Source organism: Cetorhinus maximus, chromosome 26 (genome assembly GCF_964194155.1).
Source record: "Cetorhinus maximus chromosome 26, sCetMax3.hap1.1, whole genome shotgun sequence".
NCBI lineage: Eukaryota > Metazoa > Chordata > Chondrichthyes > Lamniformes > Cetorhinidae > Cetorhinus > Cetorhinus maximus.
In genome coordinates this window covers 31915508-31940391 of record NC_135904.1, presented here as the reverse complement: position 1 = coordinate 31940391, position 24884 = coordinate 31915508, and positions in this window count along the sequence as shown.

Below are 24884 nucleotides of genomic sequence, written 5' to 3'. Positions count from 1 at the left end.
TCTCCAACATGAGGTATCTGTGCCTTGCCTAATGGGCTTGTGACCAGCAGATTGTGAAATCCTGCAGAAGTCCGCAGCTGAGCCCTGAAATGAACTGGATGCATAATAATTCATGGCAATGGCTACCTTGACCGCTACGGGCAATGGTGGCCTCCTGCTCTTAATGACCTAAGGTCTTCCTCCAGCAGGGCCCACAGGTCACCAACTACCTGACCTGACAGCCCCAGCCTCTGGAGCAAATGCTACTCTGACAGGTCAAGGGAGCTGACCCTTGGCCTGTAGATCATGTTCACCGAGTAGCACATTCTTCTGGCTTCAGCTCTTCGGCCATTCACTTTGCTGCCTCCAGATGCTGGGCCCCATGTTGGATGCTGCAGTTGTTGGTCTTGTGGATCTTGCTTCCACAATAGGTGTGGATTCTGAGCTACAGAGCTTTGCAATTCCTCCCCATTGGACCATTTGACCTCAGAATATGTGGAACCCACGTCCCCATGTAAGGACACATTGGGGAGACAAAATACGTATTGTGTGACTGTGAACACCTCCATTCAGTCTGCAGCCATGGCCCCAGGTTTCTGGTGACCTGTCATTTTAATTCTCCACCTTGCTGTCACACTGACCTTTCTGTCCTTGACCTGCTGCACTATTGTAGTGAAGCTCAACAAAAGCTTGAGAATGACACCTCATCTTTCAATTAGGCGCTTTCAAACCTTCCAGACTCAACGCTGAGTGCAACAATTTCAGACCGAAACCCCTGCCCCCAGTTTGTTTCCTTTTCTTTGCATGTTTAGGCCTTACTCTAGTTTTTGCTTTTGGAGAGCAGCTGCTCATTATTCTGCCGCTCACACCTCCTCTAGACACATGCTTTGTTTCTTTACTTGTCCTATTATCAGTCCCTTTGGTCGACTAGGCTGTGGATGCTTTTGCTGTGATCGACACCTCGGTTGATGCCAGATGGTCTGTCCAGTTTTATTCTTAATTAACTTCCATGATTTGATACATGTAAATGACTTGTTAAGCCATTTCAGAGAGCAATTAAGAGCTGACCACATTATGGAGGGCCTGGAGTAAAGACGGGAGATTTCCTTCCTTGTTAGTGAACCGGACTAGTCTCCAGAGTCTCTGCAGTTTATACCCTTACTTCCCTCAGCAATCTAGGACGCACCCCATCCATACCAAGTGACTTTGCTACTTTGAGAACAGTCAACCTTTTAAGTAACTCCTCCTTATTTTTCTCCCCCTATCCAATATTGCCCCTCCCCACTCCTTTCCTGCAAGTATCCTCCCCTCTAGTGGAGACAGATGCAAATTACTCATTCGGTACCTGAGCCATGCCCTCTGTCCCCACAAGGCTCCTTGTTTAGTTCCTAGATGGCCTGACCCTTCCTTTTAGTATTAATGTGCTAAATAAAGACATTTGGGTTTCTTTTCGAGCTAGCTTCTAATCTAGTCTCATATTCTCTCTTTGCCCCTCTTATTCCCTTTTTTCAGTTTTCCTTTGCACTTTCTATGATCATCTTGGCTCTCTGTTGTATTCCAACTGTCATAAGCTTCCTTTTTCTGCCACAGTTTAATCTCTATATCTTTACCTCCCCCAGGGAACTCGAGCATTGGATGCCTTTCTTTCATATTTGTAGGAATGTGCTCACTTTGTAGCCAAAGTTTTTGTTTTTACAGGCCTCTCATTGAATTACTGTTTTGCTTCCCAATATTTGATTCCAATTCACCTGGGCAAGGTCCCTTTTCAACATACTGAAGCTAGCCCTCCTCCATTTAAATGTTTTTTTTATCCTCGATTGCGCCTTTTTCATAATCAATTTAAAACTGATGATATTATGATCACTATTCCCCAAATGTTCTCCCACTGTAAGATGCTCCACTTTCCCCCACTTCATTCCCTTGAACTAGGTCCAGCACTGCTTCCTTCCTCTTTGTGATGGAAACAGGCTGAGCAAGAAAGTCACTTCCTTTCTCACGATGGAATCTGAGCGGGTTCAATGTTTGCCTGGAAAGTGCCTTTCTCATAACAGGTTTTATTGCAGTAAAGTCCCATCGCTTCAAATTCCCACTCCACAATTAAGAACTGGGAAGCATTACTTCTATAATCGTTAAGACCTAATTGAACCAGTAATTAAGGATTAGGAGAGTGGAGAATCTGCCCAGCCACGTTTCTTAGATGATTGTGCCAAGGTTAAAGACTAGAAACCTCCAGATCAAGATAAAAATACACTATGGCACACCCATTGGCCTGATTACATTACAGCACTGGCTCTTGGCACAGTGTTGGGTTGAGATAAGCACTTTGAATATTAATTCATGCGAATCAACAGCTGCTTCATGCAGCACAGGAGCAGGAAGGCAAGACACCCTGCCACAGAATTTACAGATGAGGAGCTAATTACCTGCATTGTTTTTGAAAGGCTGTGCCTGAGGAGGGTTAGGTTCAGTAGACAATTGACAAATGATCTTGTAAGCCATTCTGTAATTTCTGACATTATCAATCTGCAGTGACAATCGCATTAGTTGGAGTTGTAATTGGACCAGGGAGCTTTTGTATATCTCTATTGATGACCCTGTTCTCCCAATAATAAAATGCTTAAAGCAAATATTCCCAGTCTCCAAATAGCAGGCTTTCTTGAAAGATTATGATAGGACATTAATGGCTACGGATATAGGTGTGGAAAGGAAGGAACTTGCATTTATATATCACCTTTCACAAACACATTCCAAAGCACTTTACATTCAGTAAAGTATTCTTGAAGTACAGTCATTGTTCTAATGCAGGAATTTTGTGTACAATATGCTGTTTAGTGATAAAAGCAAAATACTTTGGATGCTGGAAATTTGAAATTAAAAACAGAAAATGCTGGAAAAACTCAACAGGTCTGACAACATCTGTGGAGAGAGAAACAGATTTAACGTTTTGAGTCCATATGATTCTTCTTCAGAGCTAAAGAGAAGTAGAAATGTGATGGAATTTATACTGTTTAAGGGAGTGGTGAGCAGGTGAAGCTGGATAGAAGGCCAGCGATAGGTGGGGGCTAGGGTGAGATTGACAAAGATGTCATGAACAAAAAGGCAAAGGGAGTGTTAATGGTAGTGGTAAGGGCTAAAGGAGGTGCTGATAGTGGCGTAAAAGTAAGAAAGCAGAGCGTGTTAATAGCAGAACAAGGGTAAGCTCTCTGTGAAAGAACAACATGGAACAAGTAACAAATGGCCCTTTTAGAGGTGGGGTGGGGGGAGGGGGTGGTGTTTGGAGAAAAAAGGATGGAAAAAGGGATAAAAGGGGATAAAGCAATGCATAAATGAATAAAAATGAAAATAAATGGATAAAAAAATAAAAAATAAATACATTTTTTTTTAAAAGGGGATTAAAAAAGGAGTGAAGGTAGAGGAGAGAGTTCATGGTCTGAAGTTGTTGAACTCAATGTTAAGTCCGGAAGGCTGTAAAGTGCCTTTAGTGTGACGAAAGTGTTCTCTAGTGATGTTGGTTGAGGGATAAATATTGTCCAAGACAACAGGGAGAACTCCTCTGTTCTTTAAATGCTGCCATGGGATCTTTTGCATGTCCTGCGAGGGCAAACAGGACCTTAACCTCTCACCTGAAAGACACTGCCCCCATTGTTGCAAGACTCCGCAGTCTAGTACACTGGAGCATTAGCTTGGATCCTGTACTGATCTGGAGGAGAGATTGAATCTGCAATCTTCTGAGTCGGTGGTAAGAGCCAGTTATGTTGTGTGCTGGTTTGGTGAGCAAGACAGCTTCAAATTTATTATTGAGACTATGAGGAGTGCATGTGTGGTTCTTGCTATTTTTGATAATTAATTTTAAAAGTTCACAAAATAAATTCCCTGTGTCCTCTGGACCAACAGGTATGCTGCTTGGCAGTTTGAAATGGGCCTTTAACAGCTTCCACATTGTCTGTGTGAGAATAGCTATTTTTACACTTGTTTATACTTCAATGCAAGGAGTATTACAAACAAGGTAAATGAGTTAAGGGCACAGGTAGACACACAACAGCAGGATGTCATTGCTATAACAGAGACCTGGCTAAAGGAGGGACAAAACTGGCAGCTTAATATCCCTGGTTATAGAGTCTTCAGACACGATGGAGTAGGAGATAAAAAAGGAGGGGGGGTAGCACTAATGGTTAAAGAATCAATTCCAGTTGTGAGAAGGGATGATATATTAAATGGGTCAACAAACGAGGATTTATGGATTGAGCTTAGAAATAAAAAAGGGGCAGTCACACTACTGGGAGTATACTGCAGACCCCCAAATAGTGAGAGTGAGATAGAAGAACAAATATGTAGGCAAATTTCTGCTTGTAAGAACAAGAGGGCAATAATAGTAGGAGACTTCAACTATCCTAATATCAACTGGGATTCAAACAATATAAGGGGCACTGAGGGAGAAAAATTCATGCAGTGTGTCCAGGAAAATTTTTTCAACCAATTAGTGACAAACCCAATGAGATGAGATGCAATTTTAGACCTAGTCTTGGGGAACAAAGAAGGGGTGTAAAGTGGGTAAAGTGACAGTTGGCAACCATATCGGGGACAGTGATCACAATTCAGTTAGATTTAGCATTACCATGGAAAAGGACAGAGATAAGACAGGAGTAAAAGTCTTGAACTGGGGGAAGGCAAATTTTGCAGAAATGAGTAGGGACTTGGCTGAGGTGGACTGGACAGCACTGCTGGAGGATAAAACAGTGGAAAACCAGTGGGAAGCACTAAAAAGCGAGATCCTAATTGTACAAAGTAGACATGTCCCCAACAAAAATAAGAGTGGTACTGCCAAATCTAGACCACCCTGGTTGTCTAGAGGAATACAGGGGAAGATCAAACAGAAAGAGAAAGCGTACTATAGGCACAAAGAACTAAGCATTGCAGATAGCCTAGACGAATATAGGAAGTGCAGGGATGAAGTAAAAAAGGAAATAAGGAAATCAAAGAGAGGGCATGAAAAATGATTAGCAAGTAAAGTTAAAGATAACCCACAGATGTTTTACCAATACATTAATGCTAAAAGGTTAGTTAAGGAAAAAGTGGGACCTAGCAGAGATGAAGATGGAAACTTGTGTGTAGATGCAGAGGCTGTGGGAAGGGTTTTGAATGAATATTTTGTCTCTGTGTTTACAAAGGAAAGGGAGGATGTAGATATAGTAGTCCTGGAGGAATACTGCGAGATATTGGACAGGATAGTCATAAAGAGAGAGGAAGTACTCGAAGGGTTGAAATCCTTAAAAGTTGATAAGTCACCAGGGCCAGATGGATTGTTTCCGAGGCTGCTGAAGGAAGTCAGGGAGGAGATAGCAGATGCTCTGAGGATGATTTTCCAATCTTCACTAGATACAGGGGAGGTACCAGAGGACTGGAGAAATGCAAACGTAGTTCCATTGTTTAAAAAGGGATCAAAGGAAATGCCAAACAATTATAGGCCAGTTAGTCTTACATCGGTGGTAGAATTAGTAGAATCAATCCTGAGAGATAGGATTAATTGGCATGTATTAACTGTCATCCTTTTTTACTTCATCCCTGCACTTCCTATATTCATTTAGGTTATCTGCAGTGCTTAGTTCTTTGTGCCTATCATACGCTTTCTTTTTCTGTTTGATCTTCCCCTGTATTCCTCTAGACAACCAGGGGGTCTAGATTTGGCAGTACCACTCTTATTTTTGTTGGGGACATGTCAGGGATGGTCAGCATGGATTTGTTAAAGGAAGGTCTTGCCTCACAAATTTAATTGAATTCTTTGAGGAAGTGATAAAAAGGGTTGATGAAGGTAGTGCGGTGGATGTTGTGTACATGGATTTTAGCAAGGCATTTGATAAGGTCCCACATGGCAGATTGGTCAGGAAATTAAAACCCCATGGGATTCAGGGTAATGTGGCAAACTGGATATAAGGTTGGCTTTGTAGCAGGAAACAAAGGGTAATGGTCGATGCATGTCCTTGCAAATGGAAAGTTGTCTCAAGTGGTGTTCCACGGGGCTCGGTGTTGGGACCCTTGCTGTTTGTGTTATATATTAACGATTTGGACGTGAACGTGGGGGGCACGATTGGGAAATTTGCAGATGACACAAAGATTGGCCGAGTAGTGGATAGTGTAGAGGATAGCCATAATCTCCAAAACGAAATAGGTGGGTTGGTGGAGTGGGCGGTAAAGTGGCAGATGGATTTTAACATAGAGAAGTGTGAGGTCATACATTTAGGGAATGTTACAAGGATTACACAATAAATGGGAATATACTAAGAGGGGTAGATGAGGTGAGAGATCTTGGCGTACAAGTACACAGGTCCCTGAAGGCAGCAGTTCAAGTAAGGTTGTAAAGAAGGCATATGGAATGCTCTCCTTCATTGGCAGAGGTATAGAATATAAAAGGATATAATGTTGGAATTGTATAAAACACTGGTGAGGCCACAACTGGAGTATTGTGTGCAGTTCTGGTCACCACATTACAGGATGGATGTAATAGCTCTGGAGAGAGTGCAGAGGAGGTTTACAAGAATGTTGCCAGGGTTAGAAAAGTGTAGCTACGAGGAGAGATTGGATAGGTTGGGGTTAATTTCCTTGGAACAAAGAAGGCTGAGAGATGACTTGATTGAGGTGTACAAAATTATGAGGGGAATAGATAGTGTGGACAGGATAAAATTGTTTCCATTGGTGGAAAATTCTAGAACCAAGGGACATAGATTCAAGATAAGTGGCAGAAGGTGTAGGGGGGACATGAGGAAAAACTTTTTTATGCAAAGGGTAGTGAATGTCTGGAATTCGTTGCCCAAGTTGGTGGTAGAGGCAGGAACTCTAAACTCTTTTAAAAAGTACCTGGATCTGCACCTTAAGTGCTGTAAGCTGCAGGGATATGGGCCGGGTGCAGGAAGGTGGGATTAGAAAGGGCACCTGGGTGTCCTCGGGCTGGCATGGACAAGATGGGCTGAATGGCTGTGCTGTAACTTTTCTATGGTTCTATAGTATGCTGCTTGGCTGTTTAAAATGGGCCTATAACAGCTTCCACACTGTCTGTGTGAGAATATCTATTTTTAACATTGGGACTGACCATCATTTGGAAAGAGATATTTTTTGCTGTTTTTTTTTACTACTCAAGCTATTGTTATGACCACAGCAGATGTTAATTGCTGAGCAAACCAAATCCCAGAGGGAAACTTGACTTAACAGGCCATACTCTTTTTTAGTGTATTCTGAAAACAAGAAGAAAATGTATTGATCTCAGCAGCAAGGAGTCCAGTGGCACTTTGGGGGTTAAATTAAAAGTAGAAGTTTTATTAACAAGAAAAGAACACTTAAGCACACAAGATTACAATTACACAGTTAAAATTAGTCTCACAAAACATTGCCTCACAAAGACCCCCTACTTGCTCAGACTCCCAAGTAAACACCTTCCAGGCAATACACCCTTATAGATGTTTAACTATAAAAATCCAGTAATATTACCCAAGGCAAACTGTTGTACCTTTAATAAAGGCATACCACGCGACCTCTTAAACTCTTTTCCACTCTGTTGTGGAAATCCAAGACTCACGAATAAGACTGCTTTTTTCAGCCAAAGGCTTTTCTGGTTTGACTGGATGACTGATTCAAACTGCATCTTCTCCTAGCCTACAGCAGTTTCCAGGAGTCCTTCCTCACACAGCTAACAGTCAACAGCTAACCCCTAATAGCCAATAACTAAAATCTCCACAGTAACTCTAAAATACCTTTTCCTCACTTTCATCTCAGGCTCCATTGTTCCCATGTTTCTTTGAAACTCAAATTCTTCCAAATGTAAAATCTTTCATGTTTCTATTTTGTCTCTGTTTTTGGGTCAATAAAATGTAATATACCCTCTTCTGTTTACCCATGGAACTCCTGTAAGATGCAAAAATGCTTTTGTCAACTCTGACCTCCCTTTGATATTCAAATAAACTCTCAACTTATCTAAAAATGCAAATGTTAGATCCAGCCTACTTACTTGTGCCTCAAACCGCCATAATATCTTATTACAAATGCATACCTAATGCCTTTATCCTTTCATGTCTTAACCCCTCTGACAACTTGTCTCTAGTAACCTTTTCCAGCTTAATTATATCATTTACACACATGCATGCACACGCACACGCACACACACACACAAGGACATACAGCCTTCTTCACAAAATAACACCAATATTCCCCAATAATATTTAAACAAAATAACATCCATTCTCACATTATCAACCATGGTTCAGTTGGATAGCACTCTTGGTGGAGGTTCAAGCCTCATGTACTCCATTAACATGAGTGCAAAATTTCAGCTAACAACAGCATAGTACCACAGCACCGTTGAAAGTGTCATAATTAGGATGAGACATTAAAAAGGTCCTGCCTGTCCTCCCAATTGAATGTAAATGAACCAAGACACTATTTGAATGAGAGTAGGGAGTTCTCCCTGGTGGCTTGTGTAACCTGAGATTTAAGCACACAGACTGTACGAAGGTTATAAAATAAGGTTTGTTTATTCCACTGGCATCAAAGCAGTATCAACCCCCAAGGGAAAGCGTAACTCCAAGAAACAAATTATTTACAGAGAACATTCACTGCTGATTCCCCAGATCTCTGTTCTATTCAGGGCTTCGGCTCCTCAATGCAGTCACTGATCAGATCTGCTCAGGCTTGTCCTGTTGCTCCATTCCTGGCTGCAGTCCTGTTCTCTCACACTCTCTCTCTCTCTCTCATGAGGCTTCTCAGACTCAAGAGTTCTGCCAGTCAGTTTGACTAGATTTCCAATCCTTTTCCTGACTCCTTAGCTGCCCTCAATAGCTTCAAGTGGCCTGAGACTCCTGCCACATTCACACTAATAAGCCCTGGATTTGTCCTTGCTGCTTTCTCCCTCACCTCATGGCATCTGGCTCCACCCTTCTGCTTGCCAAGGATGCTGCTCTCTGCAGGGAGAGGTCCACAGGTGTCGACCAGTTCCCCTGCTCAGTGCTCTCCCTCAACATTGCCTCCTGCTGCCAGTAGGCCCACTACATCTGTGCACTTATCCCTCAACCAAAATTGTTAAAAACAACCTGGTCATTATCTCATTGCTGTTTCTGGGAGCTTGCTGTGCACAAAACTTGCTGTTGTGTTACCTACATTACACCAGTGGCTACACTTCAAGAACACCGCATTGGTTGTGAAGCACATTGAGACACCCTGAGGTTGTGAAAGTCATGGCATGTGCAAGTCTTTATTTCTCTCTCTTCTGGCTGTTGCATTATTGCTGTTGCATTTTTTTTTTGTGTTTATTGTTTATTGATTTTTGCAATTCAGGATTCTTTTGAACTGTTACTGCCTCCAGTTCCTGGACCCAGCTCCAATATGCTGACAGGTGTGTTGAATTTGGAGGAGGAACAGGAGTTTAAGCAGAGGCACGGAAGCATTTGTCACTCAAGCGTCTGTCGCCTGTTCAGAATCAGCTTTCAGACCCCAGCCGGCACACAAACTTGACCATGTTTGAGGTGATCTGCCTTTGCCATCTCTGTTGACCAATGGAGGATGTGACAGAGTTCTGCCATCTACTGGATCTGGAAATACACGCAAGATTTAACACAGGGGCAGCTCTGCCCATTGCTGTGAAAGTCATTAAAACATCACAACTCGTACACAGCCGTATCCTTCCAAGGAATCCCCCGGTGACGTTTGCCACATTAGCCAGGCTTAATTCCGCTGATGCATCCAGAAGGTTACAGGAAGTTTGTCTGTCGCTTTTCTTTCTATTTTCCCCATGGAGAGAAGGCAACAGCATGAAAGTGCTGGCACGTTTGCCAGCTTCTGGCAGGTTTTTCTAAAGCGCAGGCCTCGTTAATAGCCATTAGTATCTTGGCTTACAAAAGCAAGGAAGTTGTGCTAAATCACTGGTTAGGCCTCAGCTGGAGGATTGTGGTTCGTTCTGGGCAGCGCACTTTAATAAGGATGTCACGTTCTTGGAGAGGGTGCAGAGGAGATTTACCTGAATGGTACCAGGGTTGAAGGACCTCAGTTAACTGAGGTCCTTCAACCCTGGTACCATTCAGGTAAATCTCCTCTGCACCCTCTCCAAGAACGAGATGGAAGAAGCTGGGATTATTCCCCTTAGGGCAGAGAAAATTAAGCAGAGATTAATTAAAATTTAGAGAGATTTTGATAAAAATCCTTCATCACTTTAGATGTCAGTTGAATACCTTTTACTGAGCATTTTGATGCAAGATGATATTGTTTCAACTTCATTCCATGGCAGTTACTCACCAATGATGTCAGTTGAATGATTTTAATGGCTTTGAAGGCAAATAAACATTCACAGTTGCTATGCTTTTAGCACCGTGTGATTTCATTTCAGGTCAGTGATTTCACTTGATCGCTATTAGATGTCAGATGATGACTGAATGATCGCTTCAGAACACAGATCCTTGCAAATGAGTGCAAATGAACATTGTTCAAATGTTATCACCTACATTTTGGAAACTAGCAAGGGATAAGAGATTAAGGATCATTCCTCCGAAAATGCATTTCTTGTGGAAACAGACAAAAATGTTAGCGAGAGCTGGGCCTAGAGGGGATCCCATGGCAACGCTGTCTATTTGGGCATACATGGTGTGATTAGAACTGAACTCAACTACACAAGTTGCTGAGCTCATAAGTTCAAGGAATACTAATTGAGACAATGGTGGCACGTCTAGATCACCATGATACAGGATGGCGGTAATGTCTATGGCTTTCTTAAGTGCCACATCAGTGAATAGACTATCAATGTCAAACAAGCACATGGACACGGCTTTGCTATTAATATCCAGGTCTTGTATAGGCTTTGCGAAAGTGAAGGAATCCTTCACACTGTATGTGGAAAACTCAAACTGCCCAGTCTACCTTAAATTACCCTGGAAGGATAAGGTATCCCCGAAAATATGAGCAACAGATGAAGCTAGCTGTTTTATGTTTCTACTGTGTAGTAGCAACACAAGTGGTGTTTTCCACTGATCAGATACTGCCATCAAGCCAATAAGATGTTCTACCTATCACACAAATGAGTGATATGGTATATGAATTTCAATGCCAGTGTGATGCCAGGTATGTAGGCCGTACGTCCCTTTGGCTGCCCACATTAGACAGAGTACTGATCGTATCCAACTAGCCCATGCTTGCAACACTCAGAACATCATGTCTAATACCAGAGGTGATTCCGCAATTGCACAGCGCTTACTGAACAATCCTGAGTGTGCTAAGAATTACATTGACAACAAATTTAAGATCATCAGTCGGGCTCGCAATGTGGCTCACTAGCTTTTGCTAGAAGCTACATGTACTCATACGCAAGAACCTGACCTGTACAAGCAGAAAGAACGTGTCCAGACATTGCATCTTCTTTAATGAAACAGAATCATGGGGGACAGTAGTTCCCTGGTGCAGTCTCCATGGCAACGCCTCGTCCATTCGTCCATTCCTACTTTCCAACCAATCAGCGCTCCTTTTTTCATGCAATATTAATTGTTGCTCCCTTTGAATTTTGGAATTCTTGTGTCTGTCTTGATGAGTGCAAGACAAGAAGCTTCAACAGTGTGTCTTTTTTTTCAGAAATAATCAGGTTTAGAAGTTACAATTGAATTAGCATCAACTGTCGTTTGTGGAAGAAAGTTCCAAAGAGTTAGGGAACTGCAGAGCAAAGGGTCGGGACAGCTGAGGGCATGGTCATCAATGCTGGGGCAAAGGGAGTGGAAGATGTGTAAGAGGCCAGAAGTGGAGGAGCACAGAGTTCTTGGAGGATTGCAGAGCAGGAGGAGGTTACATAAAAAGGTACTAGTGGGGTTTGAACAAAAGAATTATAACTTTTAACTGGAGGCTTTTGGACTGGGAGTCAGCGCAGATCAGCGAACACAGGGGCAATGGGTGGATAGGGCCTTGTGCTTCACACTTGTATCCCCAAACCAATGGGGGTGGGGGGTGGTGTATATTCAAATGAATGACCTTGACTAATCTGCTGAGATCAGCACCCCATGGTATCAGCACAGGAGTGGGAGATATTTTCTTTGTTGGCCCCGTGTTTCAGTAATATAAGAGTCCATGTGGAAGTGACTGAGCAGACAGCTGGGTCTTTGCTTCATCTGCAATCACCATCGCATTCCTTAATGACTGTTGTAGAGCAGCATGTCAACATGGAAGCGGTAATGTCCAGAGGTGAATAGCCAAGGACAGAAAGCAAATTAATTACTTCAAAAAGTTAAAGCGTGTGGTGCACCTGAACGAGTCTTTGCATATGGGTATGTATATCCCGGGATTTTCGGATGGCCATTAAGCTAAGGGTTGTTAGGTAGAGCAATCACTAAGGGACGACTGAGAGTGAGAGGATGCCAATTACACTGCAGCATGGAAAGGGACATATGGTGTAGATAAATGCACTGTATTGAGACTGGGGAAGGGCCATAAGAACAGGGAATATAACGTAAATAGCTCTAGGGTGCAACACACAACTCAGGAGAGAGCGATCAGTCAAACCGACAGCACAGTGTATAGCATCAGTAAGGAAAGCTGGAGCACAGTTCCCAGCGACTAATAAAGAGCCTGTACAAGGAAGGGTCTTCTCCCACCACACCTGGAGCACCAGGTCTGATTCTGGTCACCATGTTGCACTGACGTCTCCTGCACTGGAGGCAGTGCAGAAAAGGGCAATCAGTCAGATATGCAAAATCCGAGGTGAAGTTGAAGGATTGTTCATCCTGGAGAAAACTCAGTAGAGACAGGATTCAAGGATTCAGGATACTTAATGGAGTAGATTAACTTAGGGATCTACCATAGAAGGGCATGAGTGGAGAGCTTAGAAGAGCGGAGCTGAGGTTTAATATTTTATGTGGAGGGTGGTAGATGTAGTATAAGGGTCTGGCACATATAGTGTCAATGTGGGACTAAGTACATAGTGATGTAAGAGAACACATGACCTGCACCCCAGGTCAGACTAGTGTTGGACAGAGCCATGTGTACCAGCAAGCATGGAGATAGCTCCTAGCTTGTACATTTCAGAGTATATTTGTAAATAGTTATAAGAGTCAATAAAGACTTACAGTTAACCTTCATATGTCTATGAAGACTTCTTCGGACCTATCAAACTGTAACCGATACCCTACAGCAGCTTGTGGAAGAACCCAGGACCTTGCAGAAAATGCAGAGAGAAACTAAAATGCTGGAAGACTGAGAAAAAATTGAGCAAAGCTTCCTGACCCAAAAAGAAGCTCCAGGAGTAGAAGCGCAGCGGAAAAATTGCCAGGAAAAAGCTCATAAAAGGGCTTGGCAGCTGGAGGCATGAATTTAAAACTTTTTATTGCAGCAGATGACTCCACTGAATCTTCTTTAGAAGTCTGGCTTATACTCCCAGAGTGCTGGGACAGCAGGCCGAGGAGGGGTGAGCTAAATCTTCTAAACTCCAGCTTACAGCAAGTCCTGAGAAATCTTCAAATAATTCAGAATCAGAAGTGCAGTTTGAGAAAACCCGTCGCTGAAACCCGATTCCCGAAGCGGGGCCTGAACATGTGGCATCTGATCTCACTCTGAAACGGGAAAGATAATTAATTAAACAGCCTGGGCAAATCGCGGCTTCTAAACTCAGCTGAGAGAAAGCAAAAGCCATCGCTAGAACCACGGAAAAGTTATGGTGCAGGAAGAGCCATTCAGCCCATCATGTCTGTGCTGGCCAAAAAAAGGGAAAAAAAAGAAACTAGCCGCTCATTTTAATCCCGCTTTGCAGCACCTGGTCCGTGGCCTTGCAGGTTACAGCACTTCAGGTGCATATCCAGGTACTTTTTAAATGAGTTGAACCTCAACCACCAACTTAGGCTGTGAACTCCAGACGCTCACCACCCTCTGAGTGAAAAGGTTTTTCCTCACGTTCCCTCTAATCCTTCTACCCAATCAATTTACTCAGTAGGCCCAACTGCCCACAACATTATTGCAAATCAATGAATCATCTACTAAATTTGAAAAAGTACTAAAATCTTTTGACTTTTTTTTAAATCTAAGAAGCAACAAAATACTCAACAGAGCTAAATTTATCAAGCAAGCCTAACAGCCAGGAGAACCTGTTGATTAATTCATCAATGATCTGCACAGGATAGCAGAAGGTTACAAATATAGAGACTTAAAATCAGAACCCATTAGAGACAGAATAGTGGTCGGATTAGCAGACGATGCACTGTCTGACCTCATGCAAGCAAAGGAAGATCTAACCCTGGAGAAGGCAGTCCAGGTAGTTAGGCAGTCAGAACTCAGTGAGCCTCACAGAACTATTTTAAGCAGAGAAAATAAACGGTAGTGCAGAGACCAACCCTCAGTCCGGCTAGTGAAGCAGCAAAGACAGTGGGACACTCCAGGCCAGGGAAAGCTTTACCTGAACCAGGCAGCCAAGCGACAACGCCAACACTGTTAAGCAAAGAGCCTGCAAAGGAAAGATCAATGTCCTGCAATTTTAACCCAGTTCTTTCAGTGCAACAGGGTTGGACACTATGGCAAACTATGCAGGGCAAAAACTCTGCAACACACAGAATGGCCCAAAGATCATCCTTGGGGGTTGAAGCCTGGAGGACACACAACCCATGTTTCATGGCTGATGTCAAAGATCCTGGACTTTCGTTCTGGAGTGCGGACATCTTGGTTAATGGCCATCTCACAAACCTCAAATTAGACACAGAAGCCAGTGCTATGGTCCTATCAGACAAAGAACAATGACTGAAAGATCCCTGGCTTCGAACAACAGACACACCACTTTATAGACCCGGCTGAATCTGGCTTCCAGTCATCGGCATGATTCTGGAACATTCTGGAACTACTAGGGCATGGCAGAAAACAAATGTATATCATCCGTAACCAGTCTTTCTCTCTCTTGAGCAGAGATGTCAGTGTAGCCCTGAATCTCCTCTAAACGGCAAAAGATGCCAAGACAACCAACGTTGTTAATCATTCAGAATTGCAAGTTCCTGAGTACTCAGTCAAAAAAAGAGTATCCTGACTGGGACTTCAGCTCTGAATTGGCTTCTCTCTTTGTGGAGCAGATTTGTCTATTCTTGTTACAGGTGCCGGAAATGACAACGTAAATGTGTGATAGTAATAATAATGTAAGACATAAGGTAAAATATAATCTCTTAATATACATTGGATAATGACATGGGGGGTGTGTAGTAAAAGGGTCTGGCACATATAGGGTTAATTTGGGACTGAGTACAGTACCGCCCACACAGTGATGTAAGAGAGCACATGACCCACACCCAGGGTCACTTGAGTGTTGGATAGAGCTATGTGTACCAGCAAGCATGGAGACAGCTCCTAGCTTGTAGTCTTTACTGTAAATAGTTCTAGGAGTGAATAAAGACTTACAGTTAACCTATGTATGACTATGAAGACTTCTTCAGACCTACCCTACTGTAACCAACACCCTACAATACTAAATGATGTAGTTCAGACTGCACAGAGAGGTGGATAGAGTGGAAATGTTTGAGGGAGAATTGGACAGCTTTTTGAGGGAGTGGGCAATTCAGAGGCTTTTATGTTTCGGGACTGGGCAGGTGTGCTAAAGAGAAGTTAACGGCCGTGCGTGCTCCTATTTGATGCCAAATTCTATGGTTGATTAGGTACATTGGCACAGCCTGGATGCAGCCCTCCAGTTGGCTGAATCCCACAGCAATCATAATCCTTGTTGTGTTGCCTGTACGGAGTCCTTCAACATGAATTGGAAAGCTGTCAAGTTTCTTGTACCTGCTGCTATGAGATCTCTATCCTGAACACTGCGGGGTCTAGGTTGTCCTGTGGATGCTCCTGGGTCTGATCATTCACCTGCTGTGTGAGCGTAACATCTGTTAGGAAGGATGCTACATCTGGCAATCATTTTGCTGCTGATGATGGTTTCTGTGTTAATCACAGTCGTCCATCTGACTATATGTAGCCTGGCAACATTGCATAGAATGGGAAGAAAAGACAATACCCACATTATATACGGTAGTCTGCTGGCTATTGTACTGGACTAACACCACATGAGATGATGAGTTCAAATTTCTTCCATGGTAAGTTATGAAATTCAATCCAATAAATTTGGTAGTTTCTGGGCTACCTGCTACCTGCTATCTGGTCTGGGCCTCCAGGAGGTTGGCTGGCAATTTAAATATTTTAATGAGACTGTAGCCTCTGTTTTATTCTGTTTTACAGGTTTACAACACTGATTGGGATAGTATAAAGGGCTAACAGAATGGATGTACTAATCTATGGGACACATGATGATGTGCCACTGACGTCTAGCAGTCAGGAAACAGGGAACAGACAGGCAGCCCTGAGGGGAGACATGCCTTCCCAGTAATTCACTATGCACATACTGCAAGAAGTGTAAATAAACTAGTTTTTAAGGGGATACCCTGATATGCCTGTGGCTCTTCCTTGCTAGAATCTTGGCCGAGCACATTCTACAACACTTGGGGCCAGGAGGAGCAGGAATGATTCCACCCCTGGTACTCCAAGATCAAACACCGCGATTGGACAGCACCACACCCCCTAACCGGGATTGGGTCCGCTCCCAGGGTCGAAGAATGGACCGTCCCCAGTGGTGGATCAGAACTGTCTACCCCTGCACCCTGCGCTGGAAGCCAAACCTGTCAATCAGGCTCATTTCCAGGGGAACGGAAGCTGCATGTCAAGGAGGAATATCATGTGCTGTGGGGTTTCCCATCTGAAACTCCACACTTTCCACCCACCCCCCCAACTCACCCCTAGCAACACCAGGGTCTCAGTCTGTGGGACTTGAACACTGTGCACACGAGTTACATAGTTTACCTTTTTAAAACCAGATGTTGAAAACCCAGAACAACCTTTTGTTCTCTGGAATTACGGGGCTTGGTTTAGTCCCAAATGTCACTTCAAGATTTCATCAGTTTATGGGTTTAGCTCCAGCTCTTGAAATCTGATCTTCCTGAATTGGTGGGTAGGCTGCCTCCTCCAGTTACCTTCCACCACTGCACCCACCCACAGTGGCCAAGTGTCTCACTTCCAGCTCATTAATCCAACTCTTTTTCTGTATTTCAATTTGAAATTGATGGGGAACACACACACACACAAACACACACATTCCTGAAGGGTCATTGCCAAGTAGAAATGGAACCCAGGTTCATTCTTCCTACCCCTACTCCGGAATCACGCGGGACAATCAGGACAATGGGAAGGGGATTGGAGTACAGGAATGAAGAAGTCTTGTTACAACTGGTGAGGCCACACCTGGAATACTGTGTGCAATTTTGGTCTTCATATTTAAGAAAGGATATGTTTGCATTGGAGGTGGTACAGCAAAGGTTCGCTAAGTTGTTCTCTGGAATGAGGGGGGTTGCCCTATGATGTGAGGCTGAGTAAATTTGGACTATATTCTCTGGGGTTTAGAAGAACAAGGGGCAGCCTCATTAAAACTACCAAATTCTGAAGGGTCTTGATAGGGTAGAGGCTGATAGGTTGTTTCTGCTGGTCAGGAAATCTAGAACATGGGGGCACAGTCTCAGGATAACCATTTAGGACTGAGATGAGGTGAAATTTCTTCACTCAAAAGGTTGTGAATCTTTGGAAGTCTCTACCCCAGATGGTTGTGGATGCTCCATCGTTGAATACATTTGATGCTGGGATAGACAGATTTTTGTTCTCTCAGGGAATTAAGGGATATGGGGAGTGGGTGGGAACGTGGACTGGAAGCTCAAGATTAGCCATGATGGTATTGAATGGCAGTGCAGGTTCAACAGGCCATGTGGTCTACTCCTGCTCCTATTGTGTTCTTGTATGATTCCATCACTCCAAATTACTCCTCCCGTTCCTCCTGAGGTCAGCTGACTAAGCACAACTCAACGTTGAAACCTTGGGCCTCTGGGCTTCATTGATTCTCACAGAGGCTACGTCAGGTCACATTTTCTCCATTCTCTTGACCCTGTGATACTAATTCAGCACACTGGCTGCCAAAGTATTTCCAATGTCCACCTGGAACAGTTACAAAATCAATAGTAGAATTGCCAATCTCAGTTAAGCCACTAAGAAATCAGCAATTTTTTTGCATGACACTATATTTAAAGTGGATCTCATTCTAAGGAGCTGACTGTATGTAAGGGGCTTGCATATTTCTTTTCCTGTGTAACCACTTACCCTAAAGCTATTTTAGAAACCCCTTGTGCTGTGTTCTGTATGACACATGCTGCAAGTGGCTCATTTACACTGTAAACAATTTGACTGCAACTGGGAGTCTACAATTTTTTGATTTCCCAGTCTAGCAAGTGGGTTTATGAGGGTCAGAAGGTTAGACATAACGTCAACTGTCCATAAAATAAATCCCATTCAAAAACACATTTGGAAAGTTACTTATGTCCAGAGCTATAATTTGCTTCATGTTGAAATTCTCACTCGATTTTATTCTTTTAAAAAAGGAGCAGAATTATATTGAAATGGGCTTTTAAGGAAAGGATGTGCGACTGTCTTTAAATACTCCATTACTACGCCATTTCCATGCTGCTCTTTAAACGCCAAAGTAGATTTCCAGTCAGAGCTGAAAAACAAAATAATTCTGGAGTTAAGTAACGACAACAAAACATGCGTGTGTTTGAAAGATTATCTGATTAAGCTGCTGCCAAAGCCCAGGATTTGTTTTAAGAAATGTCAAAAATGTTTTGCCAGTAATTTGCAAGAATGCAGTCCGGTATTGATCACCAAGCTCATCTTTTATAGCTCATGGATTTATGTTTATTGAAGCAGCACTCAGTCACTTTACAGTGTCAGCATAAAGAAGGATTATTGAATGGGGGAGCGATGCTAATGGACAGGCTAATTGTTTATACAGTCCCCAATCTTGGGTATTAAATTAAAACTCCGTTCTGATCATAAAGAACAATTCTTTTTCTGTTCTTTCTGTTCATCCGAGCCTACTTTCAAAAGGGAATTGGATAATTACCTGAATGGGAAAACGTTGCAGGGCTATAGGGAAAGGGCAGGTAGGTGAGACTAACTGAATAATTCTTTCAAAGGGCTGTCACAGGCACAATGGGCCAAATGGCTTCTGTCTGTGCTGAAAGATCCAATGAGTCATGCTTCAAAGTCAGAGCTACGTTCAATCCTTGTGCATTTGGACAGCCATGGGTCCTCGAATAAGAAATTAATGTCCTTGCAGCCTGAGTTATTAACCAGGCATCATGTTCAAGCAGAAGTGTTTGTAGCTTAGGAACACAGTGCTAAGAGGGAAATCACATTGAAATACTTGATTATGTTATTAGTACATGAATTCATTGTGTTGAAAGCAACAGCGAGACTAGTTAAGTAAAGTTACCAAACCAACTGGGAGAAGCCTCAAAATCTGAGGGACACTCACCTCCAGGTTTCCATCTTAACTACACAGCTGCTAGAGAGCTGCTCTTCCAACTAGTCACACAATAACCAAACCAGGAATGAAAGGAATTGAGGATCAGATAGTTTTTATAATATTTTATTGCTCTAAATATATTGAATTGATCAATAATTTGAGTTGAACACAATAAGTAACATTGTTAACACAGGAATTTAGCGACAAAGAAAAGTTGCATTATTACTCATTTTGAATAGCGCAGCTTTAAATTAAGACTAGAAAGCAGGAAATGGAACATAAAGAAAAATATACATAAAAACGCATTTCATTCAAGGATGTGTAATTTCTGCAAAATTCTGTAACTCCGCCACCTTCAGCAAGATTGGACTGGTTTCAAGAAATATTAAATAATACACTTCAGCCCAAGCGGTTAGCTGTTGGTTATGGAAGGTGCGGGGTAGTGTACCACGAGAACGAGTTTTAATCTTGAACACCTTTTGTGCCACATTTAGGTCCTCCAATTGTCGACAACTAAAGCTAGGGCAATCATAATGGAGTTCATGGTAGCATTCACTGTAGAGCTACATCCAAAATCTTCCAATTGGGCAACAGAAATATTTTATCCATTCATGTAATTGCCTAATTGGTAGTTGTAAATGGCAAATGGAAAAAAGTGAAGTACAAGCAACACCAACATTTTTCTCAAAACAGCGCAAATGAATGTAATCTTTGTGTTCTTGAGTCACTTTTTAAAAGTATATTCAAATATCAAAGATCAAAATATGATCAAGTGTCAAAGCATTGCTGGAACCAGAATGAAAAACCTGCAAGACAGTTGTGAAACCGGCCTTGATAAACTGTGCAGAAACTTGGGCAACTTCAAGAAGAGAGGAACAACGATTGGATACTAATGAGATGCAGATGCTGAGATGGATGTGCAGTGTAAAGTAAAAGGACAAGATCAGGAACAAGCACGTCAGGGGGTCAGTGAAAATTGTGGGAGCATCAAAAAAAGTAACTGAGAACTATTAAAATGGTATGGTCATATGTCACAGAGAGATGGAGAGAAAGAGGAAATGTGGTATAAGTGATGGAGATGGGACGGCCAGGAAGATGGAAAAGAGGATGTGCTAAGACCAGATAGAAAGTTGTGTTGATGAGAAACTTAGACGCAGTGGATTTGGAAGAGGAGTGGGTGACTGACAGGAGGAGATGGAGAAGGGTGATTAACCGGCATTGAGTCGAGTCAAATAGGAGAAGCTGAAAGAAGAAGACGACGTTTAAATCGGCCATTACCCATTCCCCTCCCCCTGCCCCTCCCAAACACCTTCACTATCAGTTTCCCGATTGGAAAATGCTTTCAGTTTGCCTTAAGTATTAAGAACTGTTTCAGGATTGGGATTGGGTGAAAACCAAGCTCAAAGGGCATCTGAAACATAGATTGAAGCACAGGACTTGTGGATCTTTTTTTTAATCTGGTGCCAACCATCGCTGGCACATTATCTGGGACTATTGGAACTTTGACATGTGAACACCTTAAAATAAATATGCCGGAACTAGCACTTTTTAAAAAAGATTATGCAATGCCAATGTAACACAGATCCTTCCTTAACTTGTGATTTCAGGCTACCAAGAACGTGTCCAATTTGGGGGAAAAAATGTGAAACTGTAATGTCTTGTACTAATTATTAAATGCCTGAGAGTTCAGTGGAAGCTGATTGGCCTGAGAGGGATCTTGCAGTTATTCTTTGTTCACCACGGAATTAGGTCAATTGCTAAAATTAACCACTCAATTTCTCTTGATGTGTTTTAGTTCAGTCAGTGCTTGCTAACTAGGATAGGAGCACCAGAATGGAATCATTTATGCACAGCCTCATTGGTGGTTATCTTTGTGAGTGTCTTAAAGCTACAGAATGATACTGCACAGATTGTATCATTTGGAAGGAGTGCCTATCATCTGCCTTCGAACAGCGAGGACTGACACTCTAACCCAGACAGAAATAAAGGGATCAGGTTCTCAGTTCCTTTAACTCTAGCCCTGCATTGATTGGCTGCTTGGCAGGCAGCCAAAAGCGTACTCTGACTGCAGCCTCTGCCAGTAATAAGCTGCTTCAGCACTGCCTGCAAACCCTGAATACAAGTCTTGTCCTCTTTGCACTGAGGTCAGCTTGCCTGCAGATTAATATGTGATAATATGGACATGAAGCTACTCTTGTGCCACACTACAAATTGACATGAGAGGGGAAGAAGATTTCTCCTACCTACCTTTTCAATCGAGCCTAGTTCTTGGTGACACAAACTGTCAATGGTAACTCCGCAAACGGTGCAAAAGGGAACAGTATAACTATTCAGTTTGAGAGGAATTCGGGACGTTATCATCAGCCATGAAAACTTAAGACATATCAGGTGAAAAGTGATGCAGGAGCCTGCTCTGAGGGTACAGCTAGGTGGGCCTCCAGCAGCTGCAGGCCAGCTGTCTGATTCTTCATCAGCTGTCACATATAAGGACCTGGGGTACCTCTGCTGACCAAGCAGCTGTTTCCCTCAGTGTGGCTCAGCATCTCTACAAACCGGCAACTTTTCTTACTGAAAATCTTCCTTGCAAATTCTAAATGAATGAATGAAAGGACGTGCATTGATATGACATCTTTCAAGGGACCTTGGGACATTGCAAAGCACTTTAAAACCAATTAAGCACTTTCCGAAGAGACTTGCCGTTATAATGACTGAGTTATGGCAGCTCATTTGCACACAGAAAGTTCTCAGGAACAGCAGTATGATAATGATCAGGACACTGGGGAAAACTTCCCTGCATTTTTTCCGATAGGGATCTGGGATCTCTGGGCTCTTTTGCGTCCAACTGAGAGGACAGTTGGGGCCTGTGCTTTTAATTCATTCATGGAAACTGGGTCTCACTGGCAAGGTCAGCATTCATTGCCCATACCCAATTGCCCTTGAGAAGGTGGTAGTAAGCTGCCTTCTTGAACCATTGAAGTCCTTTGGGTACAGGTACACCCACAATGCTGTTAGAGGGGGAGTTCCAGGATTTTGATCCACTAACAGTGAAGGAATGGTGATATATTTCTAAGTTAATGTCATGCTGGCCTTGAAGCAATACTTGTAAATGGTGGTGCTCTTAGGCACATGCTACCCCCTGCCTTCTAGACGGTAGAGGTCACAGGTTTGGAACGTGTTGTCGAAGGAGACTTGACAAGTTGTTGCAGTGCATCTTGCAGATGGTACACACTTTATATTTCTCCCTTCTCCTAACTATGCTTCAGTTCTGCCGAAGGGCCATGAAGGCTCGAAACGTTAACTGATTTCTTCTCCGCCGATGCTGCCAGACCTGCTGAGTTTTTCCAGGTAATTCTGTTTTTGGTTTGGATTTCCAGCATCCGCAGTAGCTTTTAGCTTTTTGTTTTTAACACTGAATTCATGTTGTATATGTGGTGGAGGGAGTGAGTGTTTAAGGTGGTAGCTGGGGCGACAATCAAACAGGATGCTTTGTTCTGGATGGTGTCGAGCTTCTTGAGTGTTGTTGGAGCTGCACTTCTTCCAGGCAATTGGTGAGTATTCAATCATCCTGTCACAGACAGAATGTATTTTCTCTCTTGCTGCCCATAATCAGTATGTTTTGCATGGAAATAGGTGTGTATTTGCTTACCCTTGGAGTGTGTATTCCGATTAAATAATTCAACAACAAGCTTTTGTGAGTTTAAAATAAAGAAGGTTTCTTTTTCACGCACTTACCCTGAATTAATGCAACATCACACACGAGGTCTCACACATGCACACACTCACACAAGGATTGGATACAGATAAAGCTAGTGCAGTTTTACAAGTTACAGTTAATTCAGTCTCTGATTTCTGATCTCCCACGTGGGAGCCTGTGGTTTCTTGAATGGATTTGATGATTTAAAGTTGAAATGAGGGCCTTGTAAAGCAAAGGGTTCACAACAGGTTGTGAGGTTTCTTGGAGTCAAATATCTAGGAGGTTGGTTCTCAGGTGAACTTTGAAACTGGAACAGGTTAAGTACTTTGGCTGCTTGGTGACTTGTAGCTAATTTCAGAGTCTGATCCTCAGAGTGACTAACAACTGATGGTTCTTAAAAGGCAGAGATGGGATAGTCTTTCTCTGTGACTGTTTTCTTGTCAGTGATCATCTGCAGTCTGCCCAGGCCTCTTCTGGGCCTTGGGATAATAAATGATCTCAGTATCAGAAGCCAATTTTCAGTCACATGGTCAATGGCCATTGTCCACCCAGAATGGCTTCAAGCTAAAAGGCCATTGATATACAATAGGAGATGGATGGGGGTCTTTCACACTTAACTGGTGGATAACTGGTATCGCCAGCTTTCCTCTATTGAACTGCAAACATGGAGACATAGGCACAGATCTTCTGGTTTCTTGATGGTCAGAGACCGGGCGTGCTCTGGAAGATGCCCTATGGGACCCCTCAGAAGCCCCAACACAATGACTTGGTGGGAATTGCCCGGGAAGTTTGAACAGCCAATGTGCAATTCCCGCAATTCCCCCGATCCCTGAGACCCTCCGATAAAGTCTCCAACTCTGAGTTAGGATCAGAGGCTTTGGACGGTTCTGACTTACCTGGATAGTTGCCCAGGAAATGTTAGACAGAAAAAAACCTAATCTAACTCTTGGGTCACTATACAAACAACAGACCTCTCCTCACCCTCCCCCCCGACCCAACTTGACTATCTCCCACCACCCAAATCTGCCCCCCATGACACTCTGACTCCCCAGACCCAAGCTGACTAGACACCAACCCGACCTGACAACCCCTCCCAACCGAACCCGGCTACCCCGACCCAACTACCCGCTCAAACACCTGCCACCCTCCGACCTCACCTACTTCCTACCCCGCCACCTCAGCTGTCACCCTACCCACCTGCCACCTTGCACACCAAGTACCTGGCACCCAGCCACTCTATCCACCTGCCAGCCTGCTGCCCTACCCATCTGCCCACCCTACCATCTCACCCTCCTGCCACTTTGCCACTCAACCCACCTAGTACCCTACCTAACTGCCACCCTAACCCCTTACCCACTTACCTTCTCCCCGTAGCTTTTCAAAGAAGCTTATGGACATTTAAACACTTTACTTAGCAGGATAAAAGCCATAAAAGGGCGGGGGGGTGGGTGGGTGGGGGTGGTGTAGCTTCAGTGCCAATTCTGTCCACTGCTCCCTCTGAGGTTTGCTGCACTGAATCAGTTCTGCCGGACTCTCCATCGTCAGATTGGCCAGAAAAATCAGAGGAAGGTCAAGTGTGTATTTTTTTAAAATCTGTTTAGAGTCAGAAATAGCGGTTTCGACCCTGAATGGAAGATCTGGGCCATGGGGGTCTAAGGGTGGAATTTGCCATAAATGAGACCAAGTGCGGTGGTGGGCAGTTTTGCCAGCACCCACTCTGCTGACTGGAACGCACCCAATTCTGCGCTTGGAGTCTCATTACTTATGCAATGGTGCGTATTGGTGCCAATCGCCAAGTGGGTCAGGAGTTGATTCGTGCAGCCACCGTCAGCTGACTGGCTCGAC